Source organism: Meles meles, chromosome X, assembly GCF_922984935.1.
Source record: "Meles meles chromosome X, mMelMel3.1 paternal haplotype, whole genome shotgun sequence".
Lineage (NCBI taxonomy): Eukaryota > Metazoa > Chordata > Mammalia > Carnivora > Mustelidae > Meles > Meles meles.
The window spans coordinates 62,962,733-62,970,758 of NC_060087.1; positions in this window are offsets into that span (position 1 = coordinate 62,962,733).

The following is an 8,026-nucleotide window of genomic DNA, read 5'->3' on the forward strand; positions in this document are numbered from 1 at the left end:
CTGTGTTTATGCTACAAAAGTACAGTATAAGACACTTGCTAGCTAGTACTGCTGCCTCATGTAACTCCAAAGAACAAAACAGGATTTGCTTAACTAAATGCACATGAGTTTTTAAGTTACTCCTATTGTCCTTGGCTTGGATGCAATATCATCCAGATTTATGTGGCTGCCATTTTTGTTTACTTTTATTAACACCTTCAATGGAGAACCAAACATTCCCTCTTCACCTGACCAGCAATGGCTCTTTAACTTCAGTAGGAAAAAAGAAAAAAACAAGCCATTTTGGGTGAAAATTGCTGACAACTGGCCATTTAGATCATAAAAAGAGTTTGTTTATATTTGATGCCTTAATATGCTGTCTGCCCAAATCTCTGAAAGACTTTAATAGAACATAATACTTACTATAATACTACTGAGTTTTCATAGAATTGTTACATTTTATAAGAAAGCCCACCTGTTTAGGAAACAACGTGTGTTGGAGAGGATGTGGAGGAAGGGGAACCCTCTTACACTGTTGGTGGGAATGCAAGTTAGTGCAGCCACTTTGGAGAACAGTGTGGAGATTCCTGAAGAAATTAAGAATAGAGCTTCCCTATGACCCTGCAATTGCACTGCTGGGTATTTACCCCAAAGATACAGATGTAGTGAAAAGAAGGGCCATCTGTACCCCAATGTTTATTGCAGCAATGGCCATGGTCGCCAAACTGTGGAAAGAACCAAGATGCCCTTCAACGGATGAATGGATAAGGAAGATGTGGTACATATACACAATGGAGTATTATGCCTCCATCAGAAAGGATGAATACCCAACTTTTGTAGCAACATGGACGGGACTGGAAGAGATTATGCTGAGCGAAATAAGTCAAGCAGAGAGAGTCAAGTATCATATGGTCTCACTTATTTGTGGAGCATAACAAAGAACAGGGAGGACATGGGGATATGGAGAGGAGAGGGAGTTGAGGGAAACTGGAAGGGGAGATGAACCATGAGAGACTATGGACTCTGAAAAACAACCAGAGGGTTTTGAAGGGGCGGGGCATGGAGGTTGAGGAACCAGGTGATGGGTAATAGGGAGGGCACGTACTGCATGGAGCACTGGGTGTGATGCCAAAACAATGAACACTGTTATGCTGTAAATAAACAAATAAAAAAAAAATTAAAAAAAAAAAGAAAACCCACCTGTTTAATCTAAAAAAGAGAGAGATATGGGGTATACAAATACAATGGAATATTACTCAGTCATAAAGAAGAATGAAATCTTGGGGCACCTGGGTGGCTCAGTGGGTTAAAGCCTCTGCCTTCGGCCCAGGTCATGGTCCCAGGGTCCTGGGATCGAGCCCCGCATCGGGCTCTCTGCTCAGCAGGGAGCCTGCTTCCCCTCCTCTCTCTCTCTGGCTGCCTCTCTGCCTACCTGTGATCTCTGTCTGTCAAATAAATAAATAAAATCTTTAAAAAAAGAAGAATGAAATCTTACCTTTTGTAATGACATCCTTGAAGTTAGAGAATACTCTGCAAAGTGAAATAAGTCAGTCAAAGACAAATACGATATGATCTCACTTATGTGTAATTTAAGAAAAGCAAAGAAACACAGAGAAAGAAAGAGAGAGGCAAACCGAGAAATAGACTCTTTTTTTTTTTTTAGACTCTTAACTATAGAGAAAAAAACTGATGGTTATCAGAGGGGAGGTGAGTGTGGGCTGGGTTAAATAGGTGATGGGATTAAAGAATGCACTTAGAGTGATGAGCATCCCGTGTTGTATGGAAATGATGAGTCAACCAATTGTACTCCTGAAACTAATATTACACAGTATGTTAGCTAACTGGAATTTAAATAAAACCTTTAAAAATAGTAATGTATTGATATTGGCTAATTGAATTATAATAAACATACTATGCTAATATAAGTTGATAATAATAGGGGAAACTGAAAGGGAGGGGCAGAGAGTGATTATGGGAACTCTGTACTTTCTGCTCAATTTTTTCCTATAAATTTGAAAGTTCTCTGAAAACTAAAATCGTTAAACAAATACTAAAATTAGGGAATATTCCTCAATTCATTCTATGACAGTAGATTTACTGACACCAAAACCAAAAAAAGACACCAAAGAAAACTGCAAATCATATTCCTCATGAATTTGGATATCAAAAATCAAAAAAGGGGCACCCAGGTGGCTCAGTGGGTTAAAGCCTCTGCCTTCGGCTCGGATCATGATCTCAGGGTCCTGGGACCGAGACCTGCATCAGGGTCTCTGCTTGGTGGGGACCCTGCTTCCTCCTTTAAAAAAAAATTTTTTTTTAAAATCAAAAAAGAAATTTTAGCAAATCAAATCCAACAATATATGAAAAGAATAACATAGTATGACCAGGTAGGGCATATCCCAGAAATGCAAGTTTGGTGTAACATTTGGAAATCAATTAAGGAAATTCGCCGTATTTACAAACTGAAAATGAAAAACCATGTGGCCATCTCAATAGACAAGAAAAATCATTTAAGAAAGCCAATATCCATTCAGATAAAAATTTTCAACAAAGTAAGCATTGAAGGGAACTTCCTCAATAAGATAAAAGGCATCTACAAAAAAATCTACAGTAAACATCATATTTAATGATGAAAGACTGAATGTGCTTCCCCTAATAACAGGAGTAAAGCAAGAAGGTCTGGTTTCACCAATTCTATTCAATACTGGGCATTCTAACCAGTGCAGTCAGACAAGAAAAAGGAAAAAAGACTCCCAGATTGGAAGGAAAGAAAAAAAATTTCATTTATTCATATGTTATATGATTGTCTATGTAGAAAATCTGATGAAATCTACAAAAATACCCTACTAGAATTAATAAGTGAGTTTAGCAAACTGGGTGGCTCAGTCATTTGAGTGGCTGCCTTTAGCTCAGGTCATGATCCCAGTATCCTGGAATCCAGTCATCCTCAGGCTCCTTGTTCAGTGGGGAGCCTGCTTCTCTCTCTGCCTGCCACTCCCCCTTCTTGTGCTCTCTCTCTCTCTCTCTGACAAATAAATGAATAAAATATTTTAAAAAATAATTTGGGACTCCTGGGTGGCTCAGATGGTTTAGGCATCTGCCTTCAGTTCAGGTCATGATCCCAGGATCCTGGGATCAAGCCCCAAGTTGGGCTTCCTGCTCAGTAGTGAGCCTGCTTTTCCCTCTCCCTCTACTGTTACCCCTGCTTGTATTCTCTCGCTCTCTCTTAATAAATAAATAAATAATAAATAAATCTTTTTTAAAAAAGAAAAAAGTATTCTATTTGTATTTATCTATAGTTTTCTGTGTTTTTTTTTAAGATTTTATTTGAGAGAGAGAGAGTGAGAGAAAGAGCACAAGAGCAGGGGGTGGGGTAGAGGAAAAGGAAAAGCAGATTCTCCTGCTGAGCGAGGAGCCTGATGCTGGGCTCCATACCAGGACCCTCAGATCATGACCTGAAGTATGGGCAAATGCTTAACCAACAGAGCCACCCAGGAACCCCTTATCTATAGTCTTTTAAGAAGTTTGCTTCTTTGTGTAGTTTTATTTGTGGTTGGTCTGGGTATTACATTATATATGCATAGCTCATCACAGTCTACTTGTGTCCTCATTTTACCAGCTTGAGTGAAGTATAGAAATCATACCCTTCTTTAATGTCCTATTACTCACCCTTTATATATATCTTAAATTTATCTTCTATATACATTTAGAATAACATCAGGCAGTATTATATTTTTTGTTTCAACAATCAAACATAATTTTTAAAACTCAAGAGGAAGTAGAAAGGTGTTATATTTATTCATTTTTGCTTACCATGTTCTTTGTACTTTCCTGATGCTCCAAGTTTTCTCATTATTTCCATTCTGGTTAAAGAATTTCCCTTAGACACTCTTCAGGATAGATTTGTCATTGACAAATTGTTTTCTTTCATCTGAGCAAGTCTTGATTTCCCTTTTACTCCTAAAGTGAGTATAAGAGTGTGTGGTGACATTTCTTTAACACCCAAAAAAAACCATTGTGTCACTTACTTCTCACCTCTATGTTTCTAATGCAAAATCCACTGTCATTCAAATCATTGTTCCACTATAGGTAAGATACTGTTTTCTTAGGCTACTTTCAAGACTTTTCTCTTTGTCTTTAGTTTTCAGAAGATTAGCATGTGTCTTTGTATGGATTTCTTTGGAGTTTTCCTGTTTGGGGTTTGTTCTGATTTTTGAATCTGTAGGTCTCTGCCTTTCTCCAAATTTGAGAAGTTTTCAGTCATAATTTCTTTGAGTATATACTCAGCCTCACCCTCTCTCTTCTCTCTCTCTAGGATTTTGATAACACAAATGTTATTTATGTAAGTGTTCATCATCTTTAGTCATCAGGGAAATTCAAATCAAAACCACACTGAGATACCACCTTATACCAGTTAGAATGGCAAAAATTAACAAGGCAAGAAACAACAAATGTTGGAGAGGATGTGGATAAAGGGGAACCCTCTTACACTGTTGGTGGGAATGCAAGTTGGTGCAGCCACTTTGGAAGACAGTGTGAAGATTCCTCAAAAAGTCAAAAATAGAACTACCCTATGGCCCAGCAATTGCTCTGCTGGGTATTTACCCCAAAGATACAGATGTAGTGAAAGGAAGGGGCACCGGCATCCCAATGTTCATAACAGCAATGTCCACAATAGCCAAACTGTGGAAGGAGCCGAGATATCCTTCAACAGACAAATGGATAAAGAAGATGTGGTCCATATATACAATGGAATATTACTCAGCCATCAGAAAGGATGAATACCCAATATTTGCATCAACATGGATGGAACTGGAGGAGATTATGCTAAGTCAAATAAGTCAAACAGAGGAAGACAACTATCATATGGTTTCACTTGTATGTGGAACATAAGAAACAGCACGAGGATATAGGGGGAGGGAGGGAAAACTGAATGGGAAGAAATCAGAGAGGGAGAGAAGCCATGACAGATTCTTCACTCCAGGAAACAAACTGAGGCATGCAGAAAGGAAGATGAGTAGAGCGATGGGGTAACAGGGTGATGAGCTTTAAGGAGGGCATGTGATGTGATGCACACTGGGCGTTATACACAACTAATGAATCATTGAACATTATATCAAAAACTAATTATGTACTATATATTAGTTAATTGAATTTAAATAATTTTTTTTAAAAAGAAGCATGCTCTCTATGTGACTGATAATAGGAAGAGAACATAAGGAAACCTGCAGAGATTCCTCCAGACTTCACCTTTCTTTTCCATTAATGATTATGCTATATGTCCTTACTACATCACTATAATATAATAAATCTTAGTCATGAGTAAAACTGTATGCTGTATCCTGTGTATCCTTCTAGTAAATCTCCAAATATGAGATGGCCTTGAAGGCCCATTTTGGAAAACAGTTTGGTAGTTATTTGAAAGTACAACATACACCAACATGCATCAAATCACTCCACTCCTAGATATTTACCAAAGAAAACTGAAAGGATATATTCATACAAACATTTCTCATAAATGTTCATAGCAAAATTCTTAATAGCTCAAACTCTAAACAACCCACATGTCTACCACCAAGTGAATGATTAAAAAACTATCAAATGACACTCAGCAATAAAAATGAATGATTACATATGTTGAAAAATGGGCAGAAGACATGAATAGACACTTCTCCAAAGAAGACATATAAATGGCTAACAGACACATGAAAAAATTTTGATCATCATTAGCCATCAGGGAAACTCAGATCAAAACCACATTGAGGGGTGCCTGGGTGGCACAGTGGGTTAAGCCTCTGCCTTCAGCTCAGGTCATGATCTCAGGGTCCTGGGATCAAGCCCCACATTGGGCTCTCTGCTCAGCGGGGAGCCTGCTTCCCCCTCTCTGCCTGTCTCTTTGCTTACTTGTGATCTCTCTCTCTGTAAAATAAATAAAATCTCAAAACACACACACACACACACACACACACACACACATTGAGATACCACCTTACACCAGTTAGAATGGCCAAAATTAATAAGACAAGAAGCAACAAGTGTTGGAGAGGATGTGAAGAAAGGGTAACTCTCTTACACTGTTGGTGGGGATGCAACTTGGTGCAGCCACCTTGGAAAATAGCGTGGAGATTCCTCAAAAAATTAAAAATAGAGCTACCTTATGACCCAGCAATTTCTCTACTGGGTATTTACCCTAAAGATACAGATGTAGTGAAAAGAAGGGCCATATGTAATGTTCATAGCAGCAATGGCCACAATCGTCAAATTGTGGAAAGAGCCAAGATGCCCTTCAACAGACAATAAAGAAGATATGGTACATATATACAATGGAATATTATGCCTCCATCAGAAAGGATGATTACCCAACTTTTGTATCAACATGGACGGGGCTGGAGGAGATTATGCTGAGCAAAATAAGTCAGAGAAAGTCAATTATCATATGGTTTCACTTACTCGTGGAGCATAAGAAATAACATGGAAGACATTAGGAGAAGGAAAGGTAAAGTGAATTGGGGTAAATTGGAGGGGGAGATGAAGCATGAGAGACTCTGGACTCTGAGAAACAAACTGAGGGTTTTGGAGGTGAGGGGATGGGAGGTTGGGTGAGCCTGGTGGTGGGTATTAAGGAAGGCACACATTGCGTGGAGCACTGGGTGTGGTGCATAAACAATCTTGGAACATTGAAAAAATAAAATAAATTAAATTAAATTAAAAAATTTAGGGGCACCTGGGTGGCTCAGTGGGTTAAAGCCTCTGCCTTCGGCTCAGGTCCTGATCCCAGGGTTCTGGGTTCAAGCCCCGTGTCGGGCTCTCTGCTCAGCAGGGAGCCTGCTTCCTCCTCTCTCTCTCTGCCTGCCAGTCTGCCTACTTGAGATCTCTGTCTGTCAAATCTTTTAAAAAAATTTTTAAATGAGTGATTACAAAGCAACATGAATAAACTTTTGCAGGTAATGGATATGTTTATTATCTTGATTGTGATGTTGATTTCATGGTATATCATGTCAAAACTTAGCACATTGTACATTTTAAATACATGCAGTTTATTGTATGTCAACTGAAACTCAAAAGGGCCTATGCTTTATTTGTTGTATATAGTTTATGAATATTCTTTACTCAATATTTAATAAATCTATTCAAAAGTACACATTTTTGCCCCATTAATTATTCTTCCTGGAAATAAATGAACATACATAAACATACAAGAATGTTCATTTATGAGTATATTTAAGGACATTTGCAACAGGATTATTTATATAAGTGGGAAATTGGAAATATCTTAAATATCCATCAAGTACTATGCAGAACAGCAATAGATATGTATACTCTTAATATACAGTAAGTTCTTAAAAATCAGTAAGAAAAAGAATCCAGTAAAAATGGGAAAAAATACCTGACAATCAACTTATAGAAAACAGTCTAAATGGTTAACTAGTATATTTAAAACATTCAACTTCACTCATACATACATAAATGTAAATTAAAGCACAATTAAACATAATTTTCCAATTTGAAAAGATAAAAGATTTGATAGTTCTCATTATTGATGATGAAATAGGTAACCAGACACACTCTGGTTCTATAAAGGACTACAGTAAAATCTCAAGTATCTGTTTATTCAAAAGAAGTGATTAAGACTGTGAAAAAGGAACCCACCAATTCAGATATTCACAATAAATATATTTGTCATAGGGTTCATATCCATAATATATAAAGAACTGTTACAAATCTATGTAAAAAAGACACACAACGCAATAGAAAAATGGGTAAAAGAATTGAAAATGCACTTCATAAAAGATGATATTCAATGGCCAGTGAACATACAGAAAAATGTTTCAGGTACCTGGGTGCCTCAGTTGTTTAAGTGTCCAAGTCTTGATTTTGGCTTTGGCCATGATCTCAGAGTTGTAAGATCAAGCCCCACATGGGGCTCCACACTGGGCGTGGAGCCTTCTTGAGATTCCTTCTCCTTCTGCCCCTCCCCCTCTTTCTCTCTCTCTCAAAAAAAGTGCTTGACTTCATAAAAAAATTAAAATCAAAGAGACATACCAGT